Genomic DNA, 12,730 nt, shown 5'->3' with positions numbered 1-12,730 from the left:
GCCAGTCTATACAGTAACCTCTATAACAAAATGCCTGAGGTGAATAACTTCTAAGGAAGAAAGCTTTGTCTGGGCTCATGTTGTCAGAGATTTCAGTCTATGGTTGCATGACTCTATTGCTTTGTTCCATCAGAACAGAGGAGCCCTGGTGACCAGAAAGCCAAGAGATAAGGAGTCAAGATTTCAATTGATATGACTTTGAGTAGCATGTCCCCCACGAGTGCTACCTTACACCATACCCCACCTTCTAAAGGTCCTGCTACCTCCTGTGCAATCTTTTTCATACTTGATAAGAAAGAGCGTTTTAAGGAAGCAGGGGTCTGGGCTCACGGTTTGAGGGTGCAGCCCATCATGTCAGGGAAGCCATGATGACAGGGGCCCAGAAGGGAGCATAGTGTCTTATAGAAAGGAAGACAGCTGTGGACACAGCTGGATTCAGGGGCTCCAACTGTGTCCCCGCACCTCCTGGTCTCTTTACTTTCCCTGTGGAGTGCATGTCCTCTTTAGGCTCTTGTGACTTCTTCCTCAGGCAGCACAGGAGAGGGACAAGGGGACCCATAGAAGCTTCAGGCTGCCATCATCCCAACCAGTGACTCCAGAGAGACGAGGAGCTACGCTTTCAAATAGCAACTTAGGAAAGGTCAGGGAGGGCGCTGATGGACCTAATTTTGGTCGTGAGCTCTGCTTAGCACACACATTTCCTGGGGACAGAGACAGCAATACAGTTGATTCTTCTGTATTGGGACTGGGTACCTGAATGATATCTGGGGAGAGTATCAGGGCCTTACAGCACCAGAGATTAGGTTTCTTAAAGGAGGGGTGGGACAAGGATTAGACACCAGAAACTGGGAGTGTGGAGGACTTGACTCAGGGTGAGCAGAAAGTGTTGGCGCTCGTGGCAGTAGACGCTGATGGTTTGGTTTTTTTCTTCTACTTTTTAAATGTTACAATTTGTAGTTATTTCTGTGTATGCGTGTGTGTATCTGTGTATCTGTGTGTGACGGCTCACATGTGTCACCGAAAGCAAGTTGCGCTGAGAAGAAGATGACTTTCGGGGTGCTTTCTCCTCCCACCTTTTGAGGCAGGGTGTCTCTTGCTTCTGTTGCTATGCAGCCCAGGACAGGCTGGCTGGTCCCCTGCCCCTGGGAGATTCTCCTGGCTCTGTCTCCCTCCTTTCCTGTAGCTGAGCTGAGATTACCAACATTGGCTTTCAGTTGGGTCCTAGGGATCCAAACACCAGTCCTCAGTCTCCCGTGGCAAGCCATCTCCTCTTCAGTCTTCTGCTAAGCCATCTCCTCAGCCTTTATGGCCCTTCCTTTAAGTTTGTACTTTCACTTATTAATTATATATAAGTTGCCCACGTTCCTGTAAATAACGCCCCCACTCATGCTCCTGTGAGCAATGCTAATTAGACTCATTGGGTCACAACCCCGCTACAAAAACCTGAGAGTGGGAAGGGAGGAGCCTGGAAGAGGACAAGAGAGGGTGATGGAGAGAGATATGATCAAAATCTACTACAAACACACATGTGACATAAAGGTGATGATATTCTTTGTAGCAGTGACAAGGAGGGACAGGGAAGTTAACACTCATTGGCATAAATCAGCGGGTAGCAGGGCGGATTTGCATATTGCTGGACAAGAATGCCTCTCACTCTTGGCACTGGGCGATGGTGGCTCCTACAGGTGATGGGCCCTGAATTACTACTGGTTTGTCATTCCAACTCCAAGGAGGAAGTTCCAGGTTCAGGCACTTATGTCCTTACAGACCCACAGCCCACAAATCCATCTCTGAGGTAGAGTGAATAGAGGTGCCATGAGGTAATTCCTCCCCTGAGGAAATATAAACAGACCCCTCCCCCTCCTTATAATGCACCAACGACAAACCAAAATCCTCCAGAGTCCAGCCTGGGGATCCATGGGTCTATTGGATTGTTTACAGAATATGGGTGAAAGGTTATTTACAAAAATATGGGTGACCCCCAAAACAGCCACACCACTGGAAAGTCTCACCCCAGCATAGAAGATGATGATCCCAGAGTCGCACAGATCTCTCCTTTCTGCTGACTGCACAGTATATACTTGAGCACTTCCCAATGAGGCCATACATGAGGGCAGGATTACATAGAGCTAGCTGGGAGGCACAGGAGGAAGAGGCTATAATCTCAAGTCGGGGCAATGGCTGTTCCCACTCATCCTTTGATGAGATGTCCAGTCACCAAGCCCAATCTTGAGGGTCTTCTGCGGGCTGTCACAGCTGTTCTGATGAAAATGACGGGTGTAACCCTTGGACTCTACAGCCAGATTCCTTTCCTTCCCAGCCTTGAAGGAGGGGTGCATAGAACCAGTCCTTGGATGCTCCTCATGTGACCTTGAAGGCCTTGTGGCCAAGGCAGCATCCTTGAGGAAGGGAATGTAATCAGGGTGCATGGCCCAAAGCCACCTTCTGAGTAGTTCATAAAGCTGATTGGGTTCCAGGCTACAGAAGACCAGAGCCTGGGCAGTGCTGGAGCCTGAATCTTATGGTGTAATCTGACTGGAGGAAGCCATCTCTCCAATCAATGAAGATAGGGAGGTTTGGAAGGTAGCAGCAGAAGCCTGGCTTTTTTTTTTTAATTTATTTTTATTATTTTTAAGTATTTGTGTGCATGAGTATGTGGCAAGGAGGGGGTGTGTGTGGAAATACATGCATCTGAGTGTAGCATTTATGGAGACCAGAGGAGGGAGTTAGGTCCCCTGGAGCTGGAGTTCCAGGCACTTGTGAGCAACCTGAAGTGCATGCTGAGAACTGACTTCAGGTCCCAAGCAGGATCAGCACACACCTCTAGCTACCAAGCTCTCTCCAGCAGGAGACCCAGCTTTGGTCCACAGCCATACAGAGAGCACCACCCCTTCCACCACGAAATCTCCCCTGAGAAGCATCTCCATGTGTGTCACTGGGCCCGACCCTAGGTCCCAAGTGACCTATTTAGCTCATCTTGACCTGGTGTTGTGTGGCACAATAGGTAGATAAGTCAGTATGATGGCATAGGCTAGTGGTCAGTTCACAATCATTTGTATACCGCATGGGTGGGGACACTTCAAGGGCAGGTGGCAAGCCTGTTACGTCATTTACAGTTGCCCTGCCCACCTTCCCGGCCTGCAGCAACAGTTTCCATCACTGGCTGTGCCAGTGTCCTGTGGCAAGTGCAATGGATGACCGTGCCATGCAGTGGTTGAGCCAGGCCTAAAGATTCTCACTCAAGAATTGTCTAGCCAAAGGTTGCTGGGATAACCCTGTCTTCGGGCTCTGGCAGTGAGGTGACCCACAGGAGAGAGGAGGACAGACACAGGGAATCTCAGGCAGCGTTGTGGAGTGGCATGAGGGTGGACGGTGCCCACAGCTCTTGGCAAACTTCCTAAAATTCCAAGCTCCTTCGCCCCATCACTCTAGCACACAGCATGAAGAGTAGTGTGCCTTACAGATGGAATTAAGCTCAGGGTAAACAGATTAGGAGTGTTTATGTCCCTGTACTTCATTAATTAAGTGTCCTAAATACACTGAAACCTGGACGTTTAATTTTAGATTTAGAGGGATGGTTTAGATTTATAAGGCCAGTTATTATGCCATAAGTACCGAAAATGTCAATGGATTTTCCTAGGCAGTATTTATTGAAGTATTAAAAAAAAAAAAAAGAAAGAAAGCTTTGTAAAAATGTAATTACTTCAACGGCGCTGTTAACAGGCAGCCAAGATGGCTGTAGGTGGAGGAAGGGCGCAATCCCACCTTCCCGTGTTAGTCATCCAAGCAACACCTAAACAAGAGTGAGGTGCTTCCATAGTCACCCCACAGTGAGATGCTGTCCAGGCCAACTCCGCAACACCAGGGGAGGTGAGGCTGCAGCCTGGGTTCTCTTACCTCAGCCTGAGCTCTATCATGACCATGCCTCTCCTCTGTGCTCCATCCAGAGTGGGGTGGTGGCAGGACACGGGGACAGGGAGGACAGGACTGAGACTGAGGGGTGGGGTTGCCTGGATGTCCCCGTTGACCTGATGTTTGATGAGCCTGGAGGTGTGGTCCCACAGATGGGTTGAACATTGGGTGATATGCCCGCTTCCACCCTGAGTCCTGGAACTGCCACTCTGTGGAGTCTGCCTAAGTTGCTCTGCCAGCCAGGCAACAGGGCTTTCCATGGGAGGAAGGAGGAAGTCTGCTGATAGGGTGCAGGCCAAGACCTGGTCAGAAGAAGCTGAACTGGCCTTTTCGACAGAGGGACCTAAGTTCAAGGAAACCTGTACAGATACATGGGAGGCTGCAGGAACCACAAGGGACCTTGGGTGACACAGTGGGCGGGTATCACAGGCGTCAGTTCAGCTTGAAGAACCAGGAGAGGTGCAATATGGACCTAGGCTGGTGATAATAACTGGGAATCCTACTGCCAGGGGCCACCCTTCACCTCTGTACCAGTCTAATGGAGCCACCATGGCTGCAGGAACCTTGAGGCCACTTGCTTCTCCATGGCTGATCTCGGGTGAGCATCCTCCAGGGTCCTCGTGTCTCCATCACTAACGTTTTTCTTCTCAGGCCTCCTGCTGTTGGTCCTCCCTCCTGTCCCCCTCCACCGCCCTGACCACCTGCCGCCTCTGGCTTTCCTGTCCCTCATCAGCTGAGGCTGCTTGTTCTGTAGCAGACACCCACTGACCTATCATAGGAGCTGCTGCAGGGGCCTGAGTAACCTCTCTTCCATCTCTGACAGTGAGCCACTGTAACAATGCAGATGTGGAGAAAGTGTGGCTTTTCCAGATGAGTGGCCTCTGGTCGTGGTGGACCTTCAATGTCAGGATGGGTGTCCATGAGTGGGACTGTCATGGAGAATGGTTGGAGGCACAAGGTGGAAAAGAACATGGGAAGACAGGGAGACGGAGGCTAGAGTGATGCTCCCACAAGCTAAGGAATGTCAGGAGCCATTAGAAGCTGGTGAAACTAGGTGCTGACCCCAAAGTCTTCAGAAAGAGCCTGGCCTCAGTGCACCCTGACCCCAGAGTTCCAGTTCTCAGAGCCATGAGATAAAAGCCCCTCTCTCTGGGGCTCAGCCCATGTCAACACAATAATGGAAGCACTGGGTCATCTGAGAGAGGAGTGGGGAGGTCAGAATGTGGGGAGGTTGACCCATGACTTGTAAAATGTCACTTCAGACCTCAGTTTCTTTTTATTTACACTGGAGGTAGAAATAGATCCTATTCACAGGGCTGTGAGGATCCCAAGATGAGGCTGTGGGTGTAATATGTCTGCCTGTCTGTCTGTGCAGATGTACATAAGTGTGTGAAATCCATAGGACAACCTTGGGTATTATCTCTCAGAAAATATCCACCATGTTTTTGAGGCAGTCTCTAATTGACTGACCAGTGAACCCCAAAAGTCACTCCCACCCATTTCTGTCTCATTAATGCTAGGAGTATTAGTATGCCTCACATCTGCCCTTTGGGTGGGTGTTGGGGGTTAAACTTGGAACCTCATGATTGTAAGGCAAGTACCTTCTCAATGGAACCATGTCCCCAGCCCTAGGGTCTGTCTTTAGACTCCTCCCTCAAATGCTTGTTTACCCTGAGTGGAGGCCCCTTCAGAACCCTAAGCACAATCTGAGGTCACTGCCTGGCCAAGACAGGCCCTGTGCTCTGCTACTGGACCCAGCCCTTCCCTTGCCACTATCAGGCCTCATAAGCTCCATTTCCTCTCTTGTTTTCCAAGCTCAGCTGAGCAGATTCTCCCCCATTAATCTGCATTTAGACTTAAAGGCAGTCACAGAAGCCCAGCCCCTTCTGACTCAGTTGAATGAACACGAAAAGGTCAGACGCATTTTCATGATTAAAAGGCCCTCTCCTCTCTTCCCTCCTCCCAGCCTTCCTCCCATTCTTCCAGGTCTCTCTCTTCTGCCTCCTCCTAAGTCTCCCAAGATAGGAACAGAGCTGGGGATGGCAATTTGAGGGGAAGCAGGTGGCTGAGTTGCAAAAGACCCAGACTTGGATGAGACAGATCCAACTGGAGCCAGATTGTACGGGTTCATCCAGATAAAATTTGAGGCTCCCTACAGTTACAGTGTATCTCCCACATGCTTTGGTTTAAATATCAGTACGTTGGCCACTGAACTGTATGTACCCCAGGGATGGTTACAAAGGTAAATGAGAATGGACGTGATGTTCTCAGCTGGCATGTGGGAACTGATGGGCAAACATTTTCCTGCATCTCTGTGTACTCTGGCTGTTGAAAAGTTCCTGACAGAGTCTGGATGTGAGGTTCTGGGTCTACTTCAGCCTTAACCTTGAAATCGGTACTTGGACCTTGTGGGCATTCTGTTTTCTCACTCAGGGTAAAGTAGTGCCTCTGAGCATCATCAGAGGAAAAGGGAGCTGGGAGACTCCATGGGAGTCACTCATGTAACAGGGAGACTTGGACACACAGACATGGCTCACTAGAAAGGGAGGGGTCACTACCTCAGCTACACCCAGGAGACCCTTGGGGACCAGAAGGGACTCAGAAAGGTATTTTGAACCAAGTGAAAATGAAAGATAGCATGTGGGCATGCTTGGGATGAAGCAAAGCCCTGCTTAGGAGATTTAGAGAATGTGTTGGACACCTGAGCTAGGAAAGAGAAACCAGTGTCTCGTCGTGACCTCAGATTCCTACAGAAGAAGTGAAAGAGAATAAATAAACTACAAAGGTAAAAATAATGGCACGTTAAATTATTATAAGGAGGAAGGAATAAGGACGACAGTCAGTGATGAGATCTATCCAGAAAAATCAGGAAATCAAGAGCTGGTGTTCTAATGTAAAATGGAATAGTATAGAGTGAGCCAGAGATCAGAGAGAGCACAGATGGCTCTCATGAGCCACAAGCAACAGAAAAACAACTTAAAAAGCTCCCACCAGAAGAGGTAGACAACCTGCATAGCCCTATAACTCCAGTGCACCAGTCCATGCGGTTACAAAGTGGTTACAAAGTAGTTGATGCGCAGCCCTGTGGTTCCATGGAGTCCATATGGTTACAAAGTAACTTATGCACAGCCCTGTGGCTCCAGCACACCTGAGTCCTTGCTGTTACAATGTAACTGATGTTAGAACACTCAGGAGGTCACAGGTAGAAAGGTTTTCACTATAAACCAAAACTAGAATTATGTTATAACCATAAATGTAAACACAAGTTTCTGGCCAGAGACATGGCTCAGTGAATAAAAGCACTTCCTGGGCAAGCTCGATGACCTGACTCGGATCCCCAGAATCTCCTTCCCACAGAGGAAGGAGAGAACCCACTGACTCCCTCAAGTTGCCCTCTGACACAAAGGACTGAATAGAGAATTAAATCTACACAATTACTTTTTTTAAAAAACAAAGCATAGAAGAAAATGTTTGTACTCTTAGGTTAGGCAAAAATTTCTGAGACAGGACTCCAAAATCATAAGCCGTTCAAGCACAAACTGATAAACTTGTTTTTGGAAAAATTTAAAATTTCTGTGTATGTGATGACCCTTAGAGGAGAGGATGAAGCGTAGACTGAGAAGTGTTTGAAAGGTGATAAATGTGTCATATCAACAGTATAAACAGAGACCTGATAGGAGTAAGAAAGAAAATCACAGGTCAAAGATTTGAACAATATGCTTCACCAGATAACACCAACCAGTGTATGACAAATGATCTACCCAACAACGCTTGCTATGGCTGGAGATGAGGGAGGGAGAAACTAAAACCACAAGAAAGTCTTCACCACCACTTTACCTAGAACTTGAAGGCTAAGACATCAAGTGTTAGGACACAGAGTGACCAAACAATTCCTGCACTGTTGCTGGGAATGTCACCAATACAGGAGAGGAAAAGTCTAGAGGGATTTCACCAAAGGTGTAACTGTATCTGTGTTTTTAGTGGATCATTTATCATTTCCTGGTGCTATCTGGTGAAGCATATTGTTCAACTCTTGGACCTGTGGTTTCCTTTCTTACACCTATCAGATCTCTGTTTACACTCTTGATAGGACACCTTTATCACCTCTCAACCTGAGCTCTGTCCTCTCCCCCTCTCAAGGTCATCACATACACAGAAATTGTAACTTTTTCCGCCTGTGAAAACTGTAATTGTTCTCATTATCCTGTTAGAGGAATGAGAGCTCACGTCTACACAAAGACTTGGACGTGCACAATAGCTTTATTGTGCTATCCAAAGAAACAGGAGACAACCAAATTGTGGTATAGCCATATGAAAGAATACTATGTCAGGCCTGTACTCACATTCTAGGAGTAACATGGTTGAATCTTGAAAAGTCCCAAAGACTAATGTGATAAAGGCTTGCTCCCCAGGAGTGCCTCTCTAAGGAGGTGGTAGAACCAATAAGAAGTAGGCCTCATAGGAGGTCTTTAGGTCATTGGGGACAGGCCCTTGACGGGGATACGGGATACCATTTTCCCTACTTTCTCCTTGTTCCCTGGGGCTCTACCATATGTTCCTGCCCTGCTAGGCTGCTCACCACAGGCCTAAAGCAATGTGACCCATCTGTGAAGGGCTAGAGCCTCCAAATCCTCCTCTCTATGGTTATTTGTCTCTGGCGTCTTGTCATGGTAGACAGCTAATACTGGGAACAACTTCCTTTACTCTGTTTAAACTTTTGCCTGGTAGCCTGGCAAAGCCTGTGGAAATAACATTTGGGGAGTAGACTTGAACACAAATCTCTTTCTCTCTCATGGTCTGGGGGATAGGGGAGGCTCAAGAGCTTCCTTAACAGCCCTGGGTTCCTTGTCTGCATGATGGGGATGGGGCTTTGTAGCCTTCAGGTCTATCCCAGGTACCCAACACATCAGCAGAGGAGCACAGAGACCTGAAGTAGTACATGATTAGCACTAGCCAGAGGTACCTTTCTTGTCTCCGTGTCCCCCTGGCCTCTGCTTTCTGTGGCTTGGACCATCTTTCCATCCAGCCTGGAATCCAGACAGATGTCCTGAGTGGCAGTCACTCCTCCAGTAGCCTACCCTGTGTCCTCTTTCCATAGATCCCTGGCCTCAGGATTTCTCTACTGAATAGTCACACCACTCAAATACAGGCCCAGCCTGCTAGTTCCTCTGCGCATGGTTTCCTTCACACACAGTGTCCTCTACACATGGCTCTTCCTGCCCATGGCTCATGTGCACAGGGCTCCCTCTACGCATCACTCTGCCTGGCACTCCCACCAGCCATGCTACCAACCCTCTCAAGGAAGTCTCCCCTGGCCCCAGTGAGTAATATGGCCCCACGCCATATTACTCACAAGAAATTAGCATTTCTTTCCTACCTTTGACTTAGCTGATAGGGAATGTCTGTCTAGCTTGTCTGTTGGGGCCTAGAACTTTGCAGAAGCTAGTTCTATGATCTTTAATAACATTGGCCGTGTTTTGGCTTTGCTCTGTGACCCAGGCCAGTGTCTGTGCCTCTCTAGAATAGAGTACCCTGGGCGGTTTAATGAAGGGCTGATGAGTCTCTGGGTCCTCTACTCATAGGCATCTCCTTGGATGTGTGGAGATGGTTATGTCTACAGTGTAACAATGTGGTACGGGCTTGGGATACCCTGTCCCCATCCCCTTTGCTGTAAGTGGCTCTATCTTGAAGAGTGGGGATCACAGCCCCTAGAGTAAAGTCACGGATAGCAACTTAGACTCAGTGAGAACCCCAGGCCTGCCAATAAACCACTGGTCGAGAGAGAGAGAGAGAGAGAGAGAGAGAGAGAGAGAGAGAGAGAGAGAGAGAGTGAGTCACCCTACCAGTCAGGGGCTCTGCCTCATGTCATGGGTGGCCTAGTAGCAGAAACCCCAGCTGACTCTGAGAGGCCACCTATCCTGAGAGCACTTCAACCTCTTGGAATGGGAAACTAAGCTACAGGGTCAGCCCTGACTGGGTAACCATAGTGGAATGTCCCTCCCGGACGTACACAGGATATCACTGAGTTCCCATCCTTCATGGGCATAGTGGCTGCTCCCTGTTGGGGTTCCTGGAGGGGGAAACCCACCACAGCCACCTAGATGCTTGGCTCAGCCCATACTTACTGCAGAGTCTGGCAGGCCGAGAGGCTCCTGGGGCGATAGGGAGAAGACGGTGGCCCTGTGCAGGAGGTCTGGGCTCATGCATGTTCTCTTTGCTATGTGTGATGTGGGAGGGTGACAAGGCCCACCTGGACCACGTGCAAAGAGAAGGACATCAAATGGCTTTAGTGCCCTGTGCCAGAGCATTGCACAAGCAGATTGATGAGTGGAGGCAACTCTGGAGTCTGCAGAGCAGCAACTGGGCTCTCACGGTGAAACAAACAACCCAAGGATGGCTAGCCAGCCTAGCCTCAGAAGGGGGGGCCCTGGGGAATGAAATGAACAGGGCTGGCACCTTCCTCACGGGAATGGCAGCACCATACAGATCAACATCTGAGAGGCCACCCAGACAGAGCCAGTTGTGGAGAGCTCAGGTTCCTGACAGAGAGTCTATCTGTGTCAACCTGGGTGGCTTTCTTTCTTTCTTTCATTCTTTCTTTCAATTACATTTACAGTGTGTTTGTGCGAGTGCATGCCATGTGAGTGCATGCTTTCATTTTCTGTTTTTCTACCCTGGTTTCACCTGCTCTCCAGGGACCCATCAAAGAGTATAATGGTGTCTTCTGCATCTACCCCAAAGCTGTGTGCATGTGCATGAACACACACACACACACACACACACACACACACACACTCTGTAGGTAAAGAACTGGAAGAACTCATTATGAATGGAACAGATGTTCTGAAAGCACCATGCCCTGTCAGCCTAGGGGATGCCAGACACAACCTGGCCCAGACTCTGCCCTTGAGGAGTCTGTAGCAGGGCAGGGAGACAGCCAGGCATCTGTGGCATCCTTCCCTCACACACAGAGGAGGCTGGAGGAGAATCTCAATGGCTGGGTAAGTGTGTGGCCAGGCCTCCACCAACCCTGCTGGGCAGACAGGAGACTCCTGAGGGACAAAGCCAGCCACACGGAGCAGAGGTGGCAAGGACTGGACACTGAGACTCAGGTGTGACTCTGGTACTAGGACTCCATCCCGAGGTCATCACAGGTAGCTGTTCTAAGGCTCTGCAGCAGTGTTGAAACCCCACCAACCCAGGTTTCCCACAGGCTGCTCACAAGATCCTGCCTATTCTTAGCTCCAGTCTGAGCCTAGGCGGGGCCAGGAAGTGATTCAGCCTTTCTTAGAGAAAAAAAATCACAAACCCAAACCCCTGGAGTGGGTTCTAAAGGACCAATAACGGAGGCATCAGAGGGACAGGATTGATAAGCTTTGCGGAGGATGCTGGCCGCCTCTAAACAAGTGGAGACTGGGTGCCGCTCTGCCCCTTACATTTACAGAGAGGGAAACTGAGGCCCACAGAGCACAGAGGGCCAGACCAAGGAATCCCACCCAGTTAGTGGCAGTGCAGGAAACAACATCCCCAGATGAGGAAGGGGACTTGCTAAGAACAATGAGCTTCTATTGGCACAACGGGGACAGGATACTTTGTTGGAGACATTCCCTGCCATGAGCTGACACTGTCTGTACCCATCAAGGATGGGGTTAATGGATGCCACTGTGTACCCCGTGTGCTTTGAGCGTTCCCCTGCCCTGCATCCCGTGCCTCCCACCACTGGTTGGCTGGATGCAGAATGGACACTCGCTTCCAACTCAAAACCTGCATCTGAGAGGCCAGCCGGCGCCATGGTTTGTTTGAGACAAGGGGGCTACTGCTCCGGTTTGTGAGATACAAGAGGATAGAGAATAGAAGTCCCAAAGGGCAGGTGAAGTATTCAGACCGGCTCATACCGAGGCAGAAGTCCGTTGACGATCTGGAGGGCTGTATGCTTTCACTGACCCCGAAGCTCCAGCCTCCAGATGAGCAGGCTTGGTTGCTTGTTACTAGGGAACCCTGATGTGGGAAGAAACTTCCTGGTGACCAGAGGAGTCAGGGCCCTGCACACAGGCACTGGAAAGGCAGGGACCCCAGAGGCAGCTGTGCACCTGGCTGCTACTTCCTCTCAAGCCTCTGCCTTTTGGTTGGCATTTAAGACAGGTCTTGTTGTGTGTATCTATGGGCAGCCTGCAACTCTGTCCTCCTGCATCCGCTCCCTGAGTACTTGCATTATAGGCTGCTGCTACCACCTCCAGCTCCGTCTTCCTTTTGAAATGGTGTGTGTGTGTGTGTGTGTGCAGAAGACAATCTCCTTATCTTCAGGTTCTCCTTATCTTCAGGTTCTGTCCACCTTGTTTTCCACACAAGGCTTTTTACTAGAAAAGAACTCACCAAGTAGGCTGGTGAGTTCAGGCTGGTGAGTTCAGGTCTGGCAGTTCAGTAAGCTCTGAATGGTCTCTGCTTCTCTAGCACTGGGGCTACAAAGACTGGGGCTACAAAGGCTCCCGACAGTGGCTTGATTTCTTAGGTGGAGCTGGGATCCTTAAGCACCTCCTGGCTGTATACTAAACCTCCCAAGCCCCCTCTTTGCTCTCCCTACATTCCCCCCTCAAGCTCCCCTTCAGGGATAGGCACTCTTCCTTCCTTCTTCCTTCTGGCCCTGCTGCCCTGCAGATCCATTCACTGAACTGGCCCAGCAAGGACACCAGAGGGCAAGAAGCTCCCCGTGTCTGTCTGGGGACACCCAGGCTCCTGAGACCAGATATGAAATGAAAGAGCCTAGAGCTGTCAGTTCCTGAACCCAGGAATTTAGGGGGAGACTTTCAGAATAGAGTGT

Source organism: Mus caroli, chromosome 4 (genome assembly GCF_900094665.2).
Source record: "Mus caroli chromosome 4, CAROLI_EIJ_v1.1, whole genome shotgun sequence".
In the NCBI taxonomy this organism is placed as follows: Eukaryota; Metazoa; Chordata; class Mammalia; order Rodentia; family Muridae; genus Mus; species Mus caroli.
The sequence above is the reverse complement of the archived record's forward strand: the minus strand, read 5'-3'. Positions refer to the sequence as shown.